Source organism: Rhinolophus hipposideros (genome assembly GCF_964194185.1).
Source record: "Rhinolophus hipposideros genome assembly, chromosome: 17".
NCBI lineage: Eukaryota > Metazoa > Chordata > Mammalia > Chiroptera > Rhinolophidae > Rhinolophus > Rhinolophus hipposideros.
In genome coordinates, this window is record NC_138063.1 from 341,827 (window position 1) to 361,787 (window position 19,961).

General features: G+C 55.7%; 1 long non-coding RNA gene across 1 annotated transcript in view; it reads left to right on the top strand.

Moving 5' to 3' along the window:
* The first annotated feature begins 401 nt into the window (after positions 1–401).
* The window catches only part of LOC308509766, a 32,299-nt gene continuing 12,739 nt past the window's right edge, over positions 402–19,961 (top strand). Inside the window, exons 1-3 of the long non-coding RNA XR_013995253.1 lie at positions 402–1,900; positions 3,650–3,833; positions 4,570–4,692. This is a non-coding gene — a long non-coding RNA (uncharacterized lncRNA). The remainder of the gene's footprint in view (positions 1,901–3,649; positions 3,834–4,569; positions 4,693–19,961) is intronic.

The window sequence follows — 19,961 nt, forward strand, 5'->3', positions numbered from 1 at the left end:
GGCCGCGTGTCATGGGGAGCAGCCTGTCCTGTGAGCACAGGACCTGGGCGTAGAATCCCTGTGTTTTGGTGTGTGAAGTGGCAATGCTGAAGTAGCTGCTGCCAGAGGGGCCCCCACACCCGCTTCCGAGTCCCTGCGCCTTGGGCAGGGGTCTCACCCTCAGAGCCAGCACATTGTGACCAAGGGCTAGGGCAGAGGAAAGCCCTTTGTCCTCTCTATTCAGGTAATTCTAGAAAATTCTCGAGAACTCTAGAAGCCAAGTCCTTCCCTTCGTCAGTACTTGGTTATTAGCACTCGGACTCTGACTCGCTTCAGGGAGTTGGGGTCCCCCCTTCTGCGGAATTTCCCTGGGAAGTCCCAACGGGCGTACAGCTCAGTCATCTGAATGACGGGTTATAGATGGATTTTTTTAATCACAAAGCAAGAATTTTGTACAGTGCCTTCCTTGAAGAAGGATCTGACAGGAGAGCAGCACTCCCCCTCTCTGGCACTGAAATTCCTGCTTGTCCCCCAGCTCTGCTCTGTGACTCTGCCCCCTCCACTTCTAACACTGCTCAATGAGATGAGTCTACAAATGTTAAGATTATTTTCCAGTGTTATGGAAAAACGTTCTGACATGTCACCAGATGATTCGGATTCCAAACACGTCTTGTCAGCTGCAACGGCATCCAAACCTTGCTGGCAGCTGGGGGGGACCCTGCTGGTGTGTGCCCTCCTCCTTGCCTTGATCCAAATGAGATTTTCCACGTTAAGCGCAGATCCAACCTGCACCGCTCCCATGCCATTGTGGTGTGTGTGTGACAACGTGACGGGACCCAGAGCTAATCCTCGCTGTGCCCTCTCTGCCCCTACTCGGTGACATGAGCCCTTTGTAACCACTGTCCCAAGCCAGGCCACCCTTTTAAAGAACAAGTTGACCCCTGTGTGTGGCGGCAGGATGGCAGGGTGGGGCTGGGCTTCGATTACACCGGGGGCTGTGGGAGTCAGCTGGTGTGGCCCATGGCTTCCTGACACGGTCTGTAGCCATGGAATTGATGCCAGTTTTCCTTGTACCCTTGGTCCCCTGTGATGCGTCATCTTAATGTTGCAATTCCCATTTAGGAAGTTATTACTCTCTCAGTAAGACCAAGCATCGGCCTCGTCCCCACCAGCAAAACTTAATGCAAACGTCCCTGCCTACCTCCACATCAGTGACACAAAGCTTCATGTCAGATGTGCCTTCGTTAGTTTGTAAACGTGCCATTCTTGGGTCAAATCATTCATTCATGCAATTAAAAATACTGCCACAGTGCTGTGATGAGGCCTACTGAGGGCCTGGGGCACCGAGAAGAGATGCTGACCCCCCCCCCCCGCTCCCCTGCGGTCTGTGTGCCATCAGGTGCTGCTGTCACCTGACTTGTGGTGGCGCAGGAGACCCCTCGAGAGACAGGAGCTGGCAGACGAGAGAACCTGATCACCCACAGGCCCAGCGGTTGGCGTGGGTACGTCGTCTGTTTCTTGTCACTCTGTCTGGGTCCCATTGACAAGGACACACGTTTGATGTGCGACATGAGGTATATTAACAGGTACAGGAAGAAACGAGGGGCACTGGCTCCAGCCACACTTCTCTGTGTCTAGAACTCTCATCCCGAGTGAAGGGCCCGTCGCCGTAACCTTCCCTTGGAGAGGACGTGTCCTGAGGAGCCCTGAACCCAGGACACGAGAAGCGGCAACCTTGGGGTGTCTAGCCACACTCTGCCAGGGCCGTCAGGCTTGGCCTTCCAGATTCAAGGTCACTTGACTCCTACTCAGACGCAGAGCATGCTGGACCGGAGGCCTTCTCGCAAGCTGCGCACAGCACGGCTGCCCCCTGGGGACCGCAGCACAGGAGGGTCTTCTTTCCTCCTCCCCTGCCCCCACGGTGAGTGAGAACACACCTAACAGACACCCGTTCTGCGCGGCCTCCTATCAGCTTGGTGGCCGCCAGGGTCGCCCCGCAGGCCCGTGGGGACAGTCTCCTGTGTGTGGCAGCCACATCAGCTCCGGGCACTATGTCTGGATGATGGCTTCTTGTTCTTCCTTTAAAAAATGTGTTTTGACTTTTGTGGCAACACATTTTCATTGTGGAAAATTTTGGCAATGCAGTAAAAGTATTCCAACTCTAGATTCTTAAAAAGAAATAAATTCTGAGTGGATATTCTGTCAATTGAACACCCTTCATGTGAGAACATGTGGCACGCTGGAATCGTCACAACCCCAGAGAAATCAGTCGGCAGGTGCGAACCCAGAGGCAGCCGTGCGCTCCCAGGAGGAGCCAAGATGCCATGCAGGCTGAGTGCCATCCTCCGTGCCACTCTGCCACGCTCTTCCCACCTCTGCGGTTTTGTGGGCGGGCTCGCTGTTGAAGTGGCCCCAAGTGCAGTGCTGGAGTGCCGTCTGTGTCCCCGAGCTCCGGGGGCTGCCAGGTGCCTCTTGGAGGTAACGCATGTGTCAGATGAGCCTCGTCCAGGCAGGAGTTAGAGTTTACAGTTCACAAAGCCACGTACATATTGCATCAGGCGACCTTAAGCAGAAGCACACATGCAGCCTGTGGGCTGGTCTGGTGCAAACGTGACCAGGACTCAAGGGCCCTAACCCAGATTTCCCCTGGAACCAGAGCCGTGAGTCGGGGTTTGCTAATTCAGGGCCGTGGGGACGTTAGACTGAACTTCCCTGATGATGGTGATTGGCTGGAGGCCCGTCCTGAATGTGGCAGCGCAGTTACTTCCTAAACATGTGCACGTAACAGACTTGTACATCGTCATGTGTGTTACATAGTGATATAAATACATATAAATAAAACGTGCACTCTGCGTGGGGTCGCGCGCAGATGCCTCTGTGGGGTCAGGCGTGAGGGCTGCCAGCTCCTGCGGGGTCCCAGGGTCTCCTCCCCGCCCAGGGCCTCATGGCTGACTTCATCCCTTTGGTCCCAGGTTTACACGCAGCACTCGTGAGTCTTCCTCTGCTAAGCTGGGCGCACGCAAAATGCCAAATTACCTTTTTCTTTCATTCAAGTTAAATTCCCCTCTCAGACCCCATCCATGAGGCCAGTGCTGCCTGTTGTCCCTGGAGAGTCCCTCTCCACTCCAGGTGGCCTTGGTGGTGCCTGGAGAGCCCCACCGTAGATGGTTTTCCTGTCGTGCGGTGGCTGAGGGAGAGGAGGCTCTGCTGTCCCCTTGCTGGCTCTGGGTACTGGGGTCTTGGCCATTTCTGGAGAACTGGATGCTTTGGCCCAGCTCGCTGGGCACCACACACACACCCTCACGTCCCGAGGAAGTCCTGCCAACTGGGGAGCAGGCGCTGCCCCTCTGACCTCTCCCCGTCGGGCCATCTCTTTCCATTGACCATCGTTCCTGGGACCTGAGCATGACCTCCAGGGGGTCAGCCCACAGAGAGGGCGTCTTTGGCAATTCTGCCTCACTGGCCTGGCCACCTTCTCAGAGCCTGTGCGCGTGAGTGGCCAGGGCTCCTGGGGAAGGCCTCCACCCGACCCTGCAGACACCCATCCGACGACAAGAACACACGGCCCCCACAGGCTGGGACGGCCGGGCGTGGGCCTCTGCTCACGGCAGCCTCTTACACCCGTCCCTGGCCGTCCACTGTCCTGACGCTCGTCACCTCTTTCTTGCAGGTTACCCCTGTGCCAACAGGACCCCTGCCCTCAGTGCCCCTGCCGTCCCCCGGAACCCGGTCCCTGCTGTGCCCACTTCAGGCCCTGTACCAGCACCAGCTTTCCTGACGGACGAAATGACTGCAGACCTGGGTGGGCACAGGTGACCACCTCACAGCCTATGGACACGTGACTCCGTGCCTTCGTAAGTTAAAAATAAAAAGGACTTTCTCCCATTTTTCCCTTTGGTTTATTTAGTCTTAGGCAGCTGTGGGGTGTGTTTACATTTCTGGCTATCAGTAGAAAGACCTTGAAAGCTGCTGAGAGGACTTTTAAAAAATCCCATTGGGCTGGCCCGGTGGCTCAGGTGGTTAGAGCTCCATGCTCCTAACTCCGAAGGCTGCCGGTTCGATTCCCACATGGGCCAGTGGGCTCTCAACCACAAGGTTGCCAGTTCAACTCCTTGAGTCCCGCAAGGGATGGTGGGCTCCGCCCCCTGCAACTAAGATTGAACACGGCACCTTGAGCTGAGCTGCCTCCCGGATGGCTCAGTTGGTTGGAGTGCGTCCTCTCAACCACAAGGTTGCCGGTTGGACTCCCGCAAGGGATGGTGGGCTGTGCCCCCTGCAACTAGCAACGGCAGCTGGACCTGGAGCTGAGCTGCGCCCTCGACAACTAAGACTGAAAGGACAACAACTTGACTTGGAAAAAGTCCTGGAAGTGCACACTGTTCCCCAATAAAGTCCTGTTCCCCTTCCCCAATAAAATCTTTTAAAAAATCTTATTAGACTTCTAATTCTGTCAAATTTCTGAACATAGAGTTGTTAGAATCTTTGAAATATCTTGTCAGGTTTTAGCTAGAACAAACAGAAATTTTAAAGTACCTGCTCAGATGGCCACAGTTTCTTTTAGGATTCATTTAGAATTGTTTTGTCTTTTAGAAACTTCTATTTCGTTCTGGACTGTGGAACGGGCTTTGGAGCAGACACTGTCGGCCCGCGTCACAGCCCACATGTGCCCAAGCCTCCAGTCGCCCCCACTGCAGGGCCTGGGACACCCTCAAGGTGAGTAACTGTTGGTTCATAAAACAACCCGCAGACGAGTTCTTACAGCTCACTGTAAGTTAATTCAACCCTTGCTGTCTTATTGTTCTTAGATTCAAAGCTAATTTGGAAAGATCCACGGTTCTTTAAAGTTGCGTGGTTGAAAGGATCTGGGAGCCGAGCTTAATTAAGGGAGAGCGGCTCTTAGCGTGCGATGGCTGCAGTCAGAGGGAAATATTAGATTATGGCGTCCCCTCCCACCCACAGCTGCTCCTGGACCAGAGGGGACGTGTACTGACCCCTGGTGACCCCTCGCTGCTCCATGGGCCCCAGGTCCTGTAGTGAATGTCTGCCAGGGGTCCCTGCGTGGGCACCCCCACGAGCCCGGGGGGGGGGGCACTGGAAGGATTCCCTGGGCCCCTAGGAGTCTTGTGACTGAAATCCCTCCTCTGAGGTCACCAGGTAATCAGGGTGAAGGTCAGCAGTGATGAGTTGTGGTGACATGTGGCCTGGATACGTGACTGTCCTCAAAACTGCCAGGTCGTCAAAATAAGGAGAGGCTGAGAAATTGTCACACCTGATACTAACTGTCACCTGGGATCCTCACAGCAGGGGCACACTGAGGGAACCTGAGGAATGACGGGGTTTAGTTAATAGCGTGGAGTGTTAATACCATCAGAACCTGAGTCGTTAGCGTGGGGCCACTGCCTGTGGGGCCTGGGGACTGGACTGTAAAAGTTTATTAAACCATTTAGAAGTGAAGGAGAATAACAATGGTATGAGGAGAGAATAGAATTCAGGATTTAAAAAGAAAATACCCTTCCTTTGTTGCTGAGCACCGCCCTGCAGGTCTGGTGGGAGCAGCTGCAGGCTTGCTTCTGCAAGGAGGATGCTTGATTGCCTGGGGGCTCTCCTGCCTGAGGCCGAAACCTCATGGCTGGGGGCTCGTGCAGGACAGGACTGGGGGGTCCCTGCTGACCCCACCTGGAGCACGAGCACTGCCCCCGCCCCCCGCCTGCCCAGGGACTCATGGGTCTCACCTCCTCCCATCTCTTTGGAGGGTAGAAGGGCCCTTTCTGAGAATTCCCCAAGTGCAGGGGTGGGGGGTTTCCTAACCCAGGGCCACGCAGTCAGCTCCCCCCACCGCCGGCAGGACAGCAGGGACCATGCACATGGGCTCACTCTTGTGCCCCAGGAGGGGTGCTGGAGCGAGCTGTGGGCAGGTCCGTGAGTGGGGAAGGGGTCTTTGTCACCACAGAGTGCCCGGTGTGGTCAGGAGCTTGCTGGACAGTGGTGCCCATGCCCCTTGTGTCTCGGCCTCTGACAGGCTTGGGTGGGGACATTATGGGCCTGGGGAGTGGCTGCCATGGCCTGAGGCCAGACGTCCTCTCCCCCAGAATCGAGAGTGGTAGAGCCCAGGCTCAGGACAGGCAAGCGGGCGCTGCTGGCTGGGTGGGGAGGGTGGGCACTTAGGACTGGAGTGCCCGGTGGCCACACAGGCCCAGGGTCCTGGCACACGCATCAGCTCTAGAAGCCAACACCTGTGGAAACAGCAATGTGGTCAGTGCTGCTGGAAGAGACACCAAACAGAGCGAGAGGTGTCTCGGGTGTTCATGAATCTTGTGTGTCAGTGGCTTTAACTGCAGGGCTCTCTGCAATAGCACGGCCCTGGGACAGCTGACCCCAGACCTCGCGCTCCAGACGCAGAGACAGAGCTCTGGGGGTGTGGGGATCTCAGCACTGAAACCAGCCAAGTCACCCTCCTGGAGGCTGCAAGGAGGGGGCAACCTGTAGGGACGTGACCGGCCCCCATTACTTACTGTCTCGGGGGCCTTGGGCTGCTGCTTCGGTGGAGCCTGTACTGAGACGAGATGGAGCGGGTATGGGGGAGGCCCCGAGCTCACAGGCCCGGGCCTGGGCACCTGGAGGACAGCCCTCCACCTGGCGGGGCCGCAGGGCTGTGGGAATTGGGCCAGACAGTCAGGGTGGCCGGCATGGTGACGTGTTGAGACATCAGGTCTGCTCTCCGTGCTGAGGCAGCCCTCCTCCTTCCTGCAGGATGGTGGCCGGGCCTGGGCACCGCAGGAACTTTATCTCAGCACCAAAGCTCCTGCTGAAGTACCTCTCTGTCCCCGAGTAGGGGTGGGGCCGGGAAGGCTGGGGGGTTGGGGTTAGGGGTTCCTCAAGATGCCCTGGCCTGGGAGGAGCCGCCATCCAGCTGCTTGGGGCTGGGCAGGCAGCACGTGACTGTGGCCAGGGGTCTCAAGGCCACGGAGCCCCCGCTGAGCGTCTGGTCCTGTGTGTGAGGCCGTGGGAGCAGGGGCTCCACTGGGGGCGGCCTGGCAGGACGGGGCGCAGGGCAGTGGGTCAGGCGGGAAGGGAGCTTGACGCTTCCTAACACTGTGAATTGAGGTTGTGTGAGGCTTCTCATTAGGAACTGTGGTTTCACGTCACTGCGGCTGTGCCGACATCCTGGATCCTGGGTACACACGTCACTGTGTCAGAGTGATGCCGCTCGTTGGAATTGCCACTAGATGTTGCCATTTCATGTGTGACTGTGGAAGGACATGTTACTACCTCGTGGTTATATTTTAAAGAAATAGCTGCACAGCTGTGCCACAGTCTGTGTGTCTGACTTTACAGCCTCGCATTCGTTTCCCTGGGAGGGGCAGCAGGCCTGCTGAGCAGAGGGGGAGGGGGGTATGTGCAGGGAGGGGCCAGTCCACCTGTTTCCCAAAGGGATCTGAGGCTTCGACATTAAAGAAAATGTAGAAAATTAAAGAAAATGTACCACAGTCAGTGGTAGGGTGACAAAATGGCAAAGAGCAGGTGTCACATAGTTCAGAGAGAGGGTAACTGGGCCTTTGATGCCGCGCTTCCGAGCAGACAAGCAAAGCTGACTGTAGGCCTTGAAAGGAGGCAGCGAGCCTGGGGGTCTGCTGCTTACAGCACAGGTGGGTCTGCAGGAGCTTCTCTGACTTCAGCCGGAGAGCGTCCCTCTTGTCGCGTCTGGCTGGGTGCCCCCCCCCCCCCGTACCCCCGCCCTGGCGACATTGACATTGTTCTCCCCAGTGTCTTCCCCCAGAGAGCATGGCCTCTCACTGAGGAGGGTCCAGGGCAGCCCTGCCCGCCACTCCCAGCTCTCCCTCTACCCCTCAGCCCTCGCTTTCAGCCTCAAGCCAATTTTGTAAACTTTCACATTGAAAAAAACTATAAATTTATGTATCTTAAAATAATCACATCTGGGCCGAAGTATTTTTCCAGTACAAAGTAATGGGAGCAAAGCCGAGTCCCAGGGACACCCATTGTCAGCCAGACACACCCGCGGCCGCGCAGGGACAGCCACTCGTATTTGCTCTCTCTTCCGGAAGTTTGTAATGTTTGACCACCTTTGCCCAGTTCAGTACCCTACCCCGCCTCTGGCCGCCACCAGTCTGCTCTCTGCATCTGTGATTTGGTTATTTTAGATTCCACATGTGAGTGAGATCACACGGTATTGCCTTCTGCTGAAGAAGATAAAGGGCAGGTTAGATTAGGTTGCAGGTGCAGCGTTAGATTTCAATTACTCAGTTTTACCTGCATTTGGGAAGGATCCGTGGAGCTGGCGTTTTACCCTGATGTGCCTCTGGGGAGCCCCTTCCCATTGTCTGATGGGTCCCAGGCTGGACGTGGTGGTGGCTGCAGGGTTAGGGCAGACCAGGGCTAAGGTCCCCATGGAAGGCAGGCCCTGGACACACAGACCGTCCTGGAGCACAGACTGTCCGCGCAGGCCGCGTGGGCCGGCTGTGCAGGTCCAGCCTTGAGTGGGGCTGCAGCTATTGTGACACTTTGCTCCTGGGGGTTAGTTATGGCTTGAATTGCACAGAGGCGTTCAATTCATGCCCTAAGCTGTACACTGACATGCTACCTCCTGCCCTGCATCTCGTTTACTTCAGTCGATTTCAGAGCACCGACTGTGAGGTGAGGAATGCATACACGTTGCTGGGCGTTTGGAGGATTAATAGGTGATTTGTAACTCCTTAATGAGCGCGTTACGCACGCACAGGGTCGGCCATGGGCTCGTGTCGGCTGTGAACGCTGTGGTGTAAGGTCCTGTTACGAAACGCAGCACCGTCTGTAAGCTCAGCCACATGTATTAAGAGATAATTGCTCTAATGAAATTCTTACAGAATAAGGCATCGTTCATACGGAACATTGCCCTCCTAAGGGCTGGTTCTTCTGCCAGTTACAGATGAGTGTGGAACCTTTCATGGTCTTCTCCTGGCACCTTTGTCGGAGGGACATTCAGGAACTGCTCAGGCTCACTTGGGCTGTTGGAAACTCCCTGGTTCACCTGAGAAACTCTCCAGTGGTTAAAAAAACACAAGTCCCGCAAACCCCGGTGGCTCTCCCGCACCCCCTGGAGGCAGCAGCTGGGGCTGCTCCGCTAGCGATTAGAGGGGGTGGGTGACAGGGAAGGGTAGCGGGACCTACCGTGTTTCCCCGAAAATAAGACCCAGCAGGACCATCAGCTCTAATGCATCTTTTGGAGCAAAAATTTATATGTAAGACCCAGTCTTATTTTACTATAACATAAGACCAGGTATTTAATATAATGTAATATAATATAAATAATAAATATAATATAAATAGTATAATAAATATAATATAATACAAATATATACCAGGTCTTATGTAATATAAGACCCAGTTTTATATAATACGATATAAAACCAGATATAATATAATATAATACAATACAATACAATATAATATAATACCAGGTCTTATATTTTTTGCTCCAAAAGATGCATTAGAGCGGATGGTCCAGGGAGGTCTTCTTTTCGGGGAAACACGGTAGTCCTGGCCCCGCGGGTGCGCCCCGCCTCCGCCCTGGAGGCCTGACCTCTGCACCTCAGGTGTGCTACTTTGCAGTACTGCTGGGAGCAGCTGCCTCCACTCACCAATGTCCCCTTTTAAGCAAAGTAATGAGAAATGAGCTGGGCAGCTGCATGGTGTTAAAATCAACCTTCCACACCAGGAGGGGGCCCTGTTCTCGCGACAAGCAAGGTGCTTGACTTCTCCAGAACTCAGTTTACCCGTCTGTAAAGACATGGTACGTGGTCCGGGCTCAGTTGCTCTCCCCTCTCCCCTCTCCCCCCCCCCCCCCCCGCTCAAACAAATTTGTCACGTTTGCTGTGGGATTCCCAGTTTAAAAAATCTGATTCAAACGATTTGGCAAATGGGCGGATCATCCTTTGCCCCCGTTCCAGCTGCCTCTTGTGTCCTGTGTCCCCAGGCCATCCGTCCCTGTGGAGCGCAAACAGCAGACCAGCCACCCCATCCATCTGTTCACCAGGCACCGTGCACACCCACTAGGCAGGTCCCCGCTCTCCTCGGTGACAGGCCACATGCATCACAGGGCAGGAGGGACATGTATGATGGTGACGGCGGCTGTACGTCTGCCAGGCCCTGACACACCTTCTTCAGCTCTGTTCGCCCCCGAGGTGAGAAGTTAGACTGTGACTGTCACGCAGGGGACCCTGCTCGCTGCGCCATTTGTCGTGCAGGGTTTCAGCTCCCACTCCCCGCCCAAGAACGCAGGACACGGTAAGGCCAAACAGGAACACCCACGGAGCCATAGATAGGGGAGTCAAACCAATATATTCTCGCTGGCGGCTGGGCTGGAGACACAGGAAGCAGGATCTACATAATCTGCCTAACAGCAGTCCGTGCTTGCCAGCCACCATCTTCTTGCTAGCCCCCATTCCTCTCTGCTAGCATAGCCACAGCCGTTATATTAGTGGCCAATGGCCTACGGGTTACAGCTGACGGCCAACTAGCCACAGCTGCTGGCCATCTGATCACAGTTGATGGCCATTTACTACCCGAGCCAGCACCTTTCTATGTGAGGCCGAGCCTGGAAACTGTTTTTTGGGGTTTTGTCCCCACACTCCACCCCTACAGGGTCTCGCCTCACAATCTACGCGACAAGCGTCTTCTGCGAGGGGCCCTGTGCAAGGAGCCTGGAGGTGAATGCACTATCCTGAACACAGCCAGGCTCTCTGGGCACAGCCAGGGTTTCTCAGGGCACCACCAGTACTTCTGGGCACAGCCAGACTTCCTGGGCTTCTTAAGGTACCACCAGTCTCCCCGGGCACAGCCAGGGTTTCTCAGGGCACCACCACAGTACTTCTGGGCACAGCCAGACTTCCTGGGCTTCTTAGGGTACCACCAGTCTCCCCGGGCACAGCCAGAGTTTCTCAGGGCACTGCCACTCTCTCTGGACACAGCCAGACTTCCTGGACACAGCCAGGGCTTTCAGGGCACTGCCACTCTCTCTGGGCACAGCCAGACTTCCTGGACACAGCCAGGGCCTCAGGGCACTGCCACTCTCTCTGGGCCTCTCGGGGTACTGTGCTGGAACAACAGCGGCTCACATCAAGGTGCTTACATATTATCAATGGCGGCCAGTCAAGACACAAAAGCAAACATCCGCCAGTTCCACTACATGGTGGTATGTTCCCAAACAGTCAAGCGTCCAATAAATTAGGGATGGAAGGCAATTCCCCATAGTCCATAGTCATTCGCCAGGGCTGTCCTGGGGGTGAGGGATGACCTTGACCTCACCCTCATCTCCCACGGAGGACTCAGCAAGCGTTTCCTCCTGGGACTAAAAGTCCTGCATCCGGGCTGCCTCAGCAAGCAGTTCCCAGCCCACAGGGCGGCAACAACCTTCGCTTTCTCCGCTTTCTCCACTTTCTCCGGCCTCTGCTGGTTGGGGAACCATCCACATCTTTCCACCCCTCCACGGGAATCGAGCTCTCCAGCAGCTGCTTCTCCTAGTCTTCCTCAGACTGAGCTTTCATACGCACAAACTGCTCCACTGCCCTTCGGAAAGCTTTGGCCAGCACCGTATCCTGCCGACTACGCCATGTGTCACGCAGGGGACCCTGCTCGCTGCGCCACCCGTCGTGCAGGGTCTCAGCTCCCACTCCCCGCCCAAGAACGCAGGACACGGTAAGGCCAAACAGGAACACCCACGGAGCCATAGATAGGGGAGTCAAACCAATATATTCTCGCTGGCGGCTGGGCTGGAGACACAGGAAGCAGGATCTACATAATCTGCCTAACAGCAGTCCGCGCTTGCCAGCCACCATCTTCTTGCTGGCCCCCATTTTTTCTGCTAGCATAGCCACAGCCGTTATATTAGTGGCCAATGGCCTACGGGTTACAGCTGACGGCCAACTAGCCACAGCTGCTGGCCATCTGATCACAGTTGATGGCCATTTACTACCCGAGCCAGCACCTTTCTATGTGAGGCCGAGAGCCTGGAAACTGTTTTTTGGGGTTTTGTCCCCACAGTGACCATCTCCCGATGGTCTGAATCTTGTCTGAGGCCAGACAGCTGGCAGGTGGCAGAGCTGGGGTCCTGGCTGTGCTTTCTGGGGTGAGGCCAGTGGTCGGGCTGGCCAGGATGCCCTCACGGTGGGCCCTGTGGCTTTTCCAATGACTGATGGGCTGGGGCGAGGACCTGTGTCTCCCTGCACATGCCCCACTTCATCGGGCCACCTCGCCCTCCAAGGCCCCCTGGCCGGTCCCCTGACGTCCCCATGCCTCCTCACAGGACGCTGTGACATGACGCTCGTGCTCCAAGGTGAGTCATGGCATTTAAGTACATGGCACTGGAACGCGCATCCAGCCGTCAAGCTTAGGTCTTGCCAGGGAGGTTCCAACAGCTGTCCCCTTGCCCCACGCCTGCCTCTTTGGAGTCCCACAGAGCTCCCATTGAAGCCAGGCACCCGGGGAAGCTCGGCCCCTTCTGCCCACAGTGACAGCCCCCAAAGTCACCTGGGCCCAGCCTTCTTATCACAGGACAGTGTGACACTTCTGAAGTTCACACAAAACTCCTACCTGTATGTCACAGGGAGACACGCAGCTCAGAGTCCCAAGGGCGTGACCCCACAGAGGTTCCTTGTGGGATGTGAGCTGCAGAGGTCACCTCCCCAGCTGCACAGGGAGGCGGGGGAGGGTAAGTAGGGAGCTGACAAGAGTGGGACCTGGTAGGAGTCATAGTGACAACGCCAGGAAAGGTGATCCTGCGAGATACGGCTGAGGATACCCCAAGCTACCTGCTTACTCACCTGGGGCCCCTCCAGGCTGCACACATCCTGGGGGCAGGAGGGCAAGGCAGGGAGGTGGCAGGCAGGGCCTGGGGCTGGAGCAGCACCCAGTCAGGACGCTAGGGATGGGGGTGTTGGGTCAGGTCTGGACCTGCCTCCAGTTCGTGGTGACATTTGGTCACTCCTGGTTCTACTCAATGTAGTGGTGACGTCTGCTCTGTCCTGGTTCTGAAACAGGTTAATAGTGACGTCTGAGGCGGGTTCTGGCTCTGACACGGGGTAGTGGTGACGTCTGCTCAGTCCTGGCTCTGACACGGGTTAGTGGTGACGTCTGAGGCGGGTTCTGGCTCTGACACGGGGTAGTGGTGACGTCTGCTCAGTCCTGGCTCTGACACGGGGTAGTGGTGACGTCTGAGGCGGGTTCTGGCTCTGACACAGGTTAATAGTGACGTCTGAGGCGGGTTCTGGCTCTGACACGGGGTAGTGGTGACGTCTGAGGCGGGTTCTGGCTCTGACACGGGGTAGTGGTGACGTCTGAGGCGGGTTCTGGCTCTGACACAGGTTAATAGTGACGTCTGAGGTGGGTTCTGGCTCTGACACGGGGTAGTGGTGACGTCTGCTCAGTCCTGGCTCTGACACGGGGTAGTGGTGATGTCTGAGGCGGGTTCTGGCTCTGACACGAGGTAGTGGTGACGTCTGAGGCGGGTTCTGGCTCTGACACGGGGTAGTGGTGACGTCTGAGGCAGGTTCTGGCTCTGACACGGGGTAGTGGTGACGTCTGAGGCGGGTTCTGGCTCTGACACGGGGTAGTGGTGACGTCTGAGGCGGGTTCTGGCTCTGACACGGGGTAGTGGTGACATCTGAGGCAGGTTCTGGCTCTGACACGGGGTAGTGGTGACGTCTGAGGCGGGTTCTGGCTCTGACACGGGGTAGTGGTGACGTCTGAGGCGGGTTCTGGCTCTGACACGGGGTAGTGGTGACGTCTGAGGCAGGTTCTGGCTCTGACACGGGGTAGTGGTGACGTCTGAGGCGGGTTCTGGCTCTGACACGGGGTAGTGGTGACATCTGAGGCAGGTTCTGGCTCTGACACGGGGTAGTGGTGACGTCTGAGGCGGGTTCTGGCTCTGACATGGGTTAGTGGTGATGTCTGAGGCAGGTTCTGGCAATCTTTTCTTTCTTTGAAACAACTGGGTTAGAGAAGATGGTCCAGAGGGGTCCCCAGTGAGTTATTTGATGTCATGTATGAGGGACGAGTTATCAGGGGGAATGCTGTTCCATCACTGACCCCCGTGGAGTGTGGGCCTTATCAGCAGGACTTTTTCCAGGGGCCCGCTGACCCCCTGCACCCCCATGTTGTCAGACGCCGGTGTATAGTTCATGTCTATTAAGTTTCCCAGAAGAACACTTGGGGCCACTCACTCCCCTGAGTATTTCTCCTGCGTGAACAGCAGTGAGTGTGTGGGAACCGCGTCGGCTCTCCCTGTGCTCACTGTGCCCTCGTGGGGACAGCCCGGATCGCAGCGCACATCTGTGGGCGGGTGTTAGACAGTGACCCCACCGAGTGTGAGGAACATCGAGAGCTTGTGTGACCCAGCTCCGGGCCCAGTGACGGTGACATGCCATGTTTTTGGGCTGTGCTGTCCCAAACAGACTCCTGACGTGTCTTTGGCAGGAGGGTAGGCCTTCAGGGCGGCGTTCACACGGCCACAGCCCCTGTCCGGCTGAGTTTGTACAAGGACAGGCAGAAGCGCCATTTCCTGGAGCCGAAGCCTGAGACACAGAAGGGGCGTCCACGGGCAGCTCTGGGCTGGACCCCCCACCTCCAGGCATGTAGGGGACTGTGGGTGACAGTCTGGCTGGGACCGGGTGTGGGTAAGCGTCTGCACCAGGGCTCCCCATGTGACTGCGGCAGTGCCCGGGGCCTGTTCCAATGCAGGGGGTGGCGTTCCTCACCAGCCCCCGGGGCCACGCTTGGCAGACGAGCCTGAGGTCTGTCTGGGGTTTGCTGAGCAGTGTGTCGCTGTTCTCAGGTTTCTGTTTCTCTGGGTGGTGATTCCTGGGGCCCCAGGGCCACCCCACGCCTTGGCTTCAACCTGAGCCAGTCATCACCTCCCCCGGCCCCTCCTTTTATGGAAGGAAACTGAGGCCCAGGGACCTTGCCAAGGTCACTGCTAATTAGTGGCTGAGCTGTTCCATTACGACACTGCCTCCCACGGCAGAGGCAGCGCCGAGGCGCGACTGGACGTGTGCCGAGGGCCCTGCTGACGTCTGAGCAATGGCCCTGACCTCACCGACCCCCCGCAGCCAGGGTGTTGGAGCCCTCATGGGGCAGCTGCGATCATAGCCGGTCCCCTGCCTGACCAGCCTCTTAGGGGGGACGGGTGGAGGCTTGGGGGCGTACCCCCTCTCCTGGCAGAGGAGACCATGGGTGTGAGGGTCTTAGAGCTCCCAGAGGAAGGGGCGTGTGACTGCAAGAAGCTCATTGGTGGTAGCTGGGGGGGTCATCCAGCTGGATGGAGGCCATAGGAGGCCTGGGCTTCAGTTCTGAGCCTCAGTGATGCCAGCTGCTTCTCGCCAGTCAGAGCAGTGGGGCCTTGGTGGGCTGAGGCCGACCAACTGAGGGCACCTGCAAGGGAGGGGGCGGCTGCCCGGCAGAGTGGGCCCAACCCCTCCAGAGCCAGCGGCCCACAGAGTGGCCTTTGTGTGGGGGACATGGAGGTGGCCTCACGGGGATGCTGGCTGCTCTCCTGGTGGTGGCTGCCATCCTGCCTGAGGGGCAGCGGGTCAGGAGCCCTGCTGGCTATGTGCACACTGGGGTGTTTCTGTGCTGTGCCCACCTCCTCCCACCCCCTCAGCCCTTCCCACGTCTCCCACCCCATTTCTTCAGGAAATGGTTGGAAGTGAAAACCTGTGTTCATTCACCAGACGCCCAGCTTTGTGAGGGGCGCTCCTGGCTGTCAGCCGAGTAGGGAGGACAGGTTCGTGGGGGGGTCCTTCCCGAGTGGACGTGGGGGGTGGGAAGACCAGTCGGAGGAAGCGGCTTCACAGGAAGCACGGACTCCTGGCCCCCGAGGTGGGCGATGGCCCCAGGACAGCCCAGCGTCCACCAGGACAGTGGAGGAGGGAGGAAGGAGCTGGCCAGGCTCAGCTGCGAGCTTGTGAAAACAGCCCGTCCCCCTTGTCCTGACAGTCAGCAGCACAGGACGGCCCAGGCCTTGCAGTGGAGACGGGATTAAACCCGCCGGAGATTTCCCGGCAGTAGGGCCGGGGAGCGGGGCGGCTCCGTGGGCTGCAGACACCTCTCAGGAAGGATTCCATGGAGTGACCTGGCTTCTTCCCCTCAAGAGTGGTCGGACTGCAGAGCCATCTGGGGTCCTGGGCTGTGACCTCCTGCAGCTGGAGGTGGAGCACTGGGTTCCCAAGCCCACTGCTGTGCTTGTCTGTGCCCTGCCTGTCCCAGATGGGGCTGGAAATTGTTCTCAAAAATGCAGAGCTGATAGTGGCCTGAGCACGTGGCTCAGCAAGGCTATGGGCCCTGGGATCAGAGCTGTGGGAGGGGCGAGAGACGGGCGAGAGGTGAGCCCAGGACTTGGGGAGCAATGCAGCAGCAGGGCGTTGTACAACCCACATCCGCCCCAGGACGGCCACCAGCTCCAGTATAGCTGTGGACCGTGGCCCAGCCTGGGTAGGTTCACTCCTCCCTGAGCGACTTACATGCCGAGAGATTCTGGGAGCCAGGCCAGGAAAGGGACCCGACCACAGGGTGGGGTCCACAGGGTGGGGGCCCCATCACAGGTGGGGTGCAGGCTCATTGCAGCAGTGTGGGGTCTGCGTGGGGAGCCCCTTCCTCCTCATAGGCCAGAGAGCCCCACCCCACCCAGGGGTCTGGCTTAGGGAAGCCCCTCGTGCCTTTCAGGTGGCACTAGCAGGACCAGTGGGAATCTTCATGGCACCAGAGAAACCATGCTGCCCAGACAGTGCTGCCGGGGCTCTGAAATGTGACGGGCGTTAGGAGCGCAGCCACAGCACGGCCAGGGCTGGCTGCCAGGCACGTATGGGTGACTGCGGGTGAAAATGAAAAATTCAAATAGAGCCCATGGTCTCCTATCAGAGCAGACAAAATTTTCAGGATAAAATAGAAAATGAGGAAAATCACAGCTGGACTGAGATGATTGTCACCAACATGGGACGCCCCCAGTGCGGGACGTGCAGAAGTGGGTCAGGGGTAGGGCTAGGGGTAGAGTCAGAACGAGCGAAAACAGACACTCTCAGCAAAGGAAACAAAGGGATTAGAATGATTTGAATGGAAATTATAGAACAAACTGTTCAATAACAGAAATAAATACTTGGGCTCACAGTGAAGCAGGGGTGGCAGTGGAGAGAATCAGTGAACATGAGAACGTATCAGAATGCATCCAGCCTGAGCAACAGAGAAACAGACTGAAAAATACATCAACAAGCCTCACGGACTTAAAGGACAATAACAAAAATCTATATATCATCAGTCTCAGAGGGAGACGAGAAGAGAGTGCAGCTAAAAGACTATAAGAATAAATGATGGCAGAGAACTCCCCAAATTTCATAAAAGATGTCAACTTATAGATTCAAGTGTCTGAGAAATCCCAAATAGCAGAAACCCTTAAAACCCACACGAAGATACACCATTAAATTTTTGATAACTGAAGACAAATACAAAATCCTGACAACACCCAGAAAGGAACACGTTCCTGGTGGGAGAACACCCCTCCCATCCTGAGATGAGAAGGCAGTTTTCTCCTCTGAAATCCTGGGGGCCAGAAGGAAGAGGCACAGCATTTTTCAAAAGCAGGATCAACCTCAAATTATCCACTGGAAATGAATGGAAAATAAATGATACTTCTGAGGCAAAAACAAAAACAGAATCCACATACTAGAAGGATTTGTCACTAACAAACCTACCCTCCAAAAATGGGTGAAGGAAGTTTTTCAAACAGAAAAAAAAAAAAAAGAGAGAGATGGAAGAAGTCTTGGAAATCAGGAAGGAACAGCATAAATCTGGGCACACATTGTCCTTCCCCACACACTTTCTAAGTGACATTTGATGTTTGATGCAAAATTATAACACCATTTGATACTCAAGACAATGGCCTTTGGAAGCGAGGACGGTGAAGGAGCTGTCCGGAGGTGAGCGGGTGAGGAAACGTTGGCGCCAGTAGGCTGTACGCCAGGTGTGCAGATGGCAGTGCCCAGGACAGTCATAACAAAGCCACCTCAGGTGGGGCACTCAGGGCCACAATTCATCAATCCAGGGGGTACCCAGAATGCGGACCACACGGCCAGGTGACAGCAAACCAGGCAGAGAAACCAGGGTGACGGGATGAGGTTGACGACGGAGCATGGTGTGCTAGCTCCTGGTGGACGTGGCAGGTTGTTTGCTGTGCTGGGGCCACCGTCCCCAAATCCCACAGACCAGGGGTGCTGAAAACAACAGGAACGTGCTTTCTCCCCGTCCTGGATGCCAGAGTTCGAGAGGAAGGTGTAGGTGGGGTTGTCCTCCTGGGAGCCTGAAGAGAATCTGTGCAGCCCTCTCCTGACTTCCAGAAGTTCTAACACTCCCGCGTGTCGCTTGGTGCGTAGCTGAATGGCTCCAAGCTCTGCTTCTGTCTTCACGTCGATTCTCCATGTCTCCTTTCTGTTCTCACAGGACACCCATCTTTGGACTTAGTGCCTACCCAGGTAACTCAGGAGGGGCTCTTCTCGAGATTCGGACCTTAATCACATCCGTAAAGATGCTCATTCCACATCAGGTCACGTTCTAAGGTTCCCGGGGAACATTTCTTTAGGGGCCACCACTCAACCCACTACTCTGGTCAACTAGGTGCTGTGCTTTCCAGCAGCAAACACAACAAAGGAAAGAAACATAATGTCATTCATAATGTCTAAAGTAAAACAAGCCAGTGTTCAAAATTAGCTCAACTATTTCTAGAATTTAACCTGGGAGAAATTTCTTCAAGTGATCACTTTGACGAGATAAACAGGAGTAAACAGAATCAGTCTGTTAATTCTAGCTCTTTCCACATCACAGCCTTTACTATGTTTATTATGTTGAGATACGTTTCCTCCGTACCCGCTTTGTTGAGAGTTTTTGTCATAGATGGATGTTGGATTTTGTCACATGCTTTTTCTGCTTCTATTGAGAGGCTCATGTGATTTTCATCCTTCATTTGGTTCATGTGGTGTGTCACTGACTGGCTGCTGGGTGGGGAACGTCCTTGCGTCCCTGGAATGAGGCCCATTTGGCCGTACTGCCTGATCCTGGTGCTCTGTTGCGGAGTTTGGTTTGCTCATATTTTGTTGAGAATTTTTGCATCTGTGTTCATCATGGATATTGGCCTGTCATTTTCTTTTCTTGTGGCGTCCATGTGTGGTTTTGATACCGAGTAATGCTGGCCTCTTCCGTGAGCTCTTACATCTCTGCCTGCGCTCTTGTTTAAGAGAGGTGGTTCCCCCCTTTGTTACTTTGCATTCATGACACTATGTGCCAATACAGTTTCATCTGTTCTGGGTAATTCTTTTTTTTTTTTTAATTAAATTTATTGGGGTGACAATTGTTAGTAAATTTACATAGATTTCAGGTGTACAATTCTGTATTACATCATCTATAAATCCCATTGTGTGTTCACCACCCAGAGTCGGTTCTCCTTCCATCACCATATATTTGATCCCCCTCACCCTCATCACCCACTGGGTAATTCTTTGATGGCGTGTGTCCTTTGTCTGCCATTTGTTCTTCCTATTTCCTCTGTCTTTGTTTCTTGTAGTATCTTTGCATAGACCCCTTCTGATTATGAGTCATCACTGGACATGGTGACTTCTCTGTAGACCTTCTATCTGCAAGAATTCACACAGGAGATGGTCAAAATAGTGTCCCAGAGCTGGTGGAGTTTCCTGGTTCTCAGCAAAGCCCCAGATATGCGCCTCTGTACTCACGTTGGGATTGCTCACTTGGGTCCACCTGGACGTCTCCCCAGCCCCAGAGGTCAGCCCTGTAGGGGGTGGGGTCACAGTGGGAGCCCTCCCCGCCTCGCCTCACCTCACCAGCAGGCCACTGCAGGGCTGTCCTTGTCACCGTGACACCCCATAGCCAGTGCACGGCCCTGATCCCGTCCCCCATTCCAGAATGCAGTGTCCTGCTGCTCTGGCTGAGCC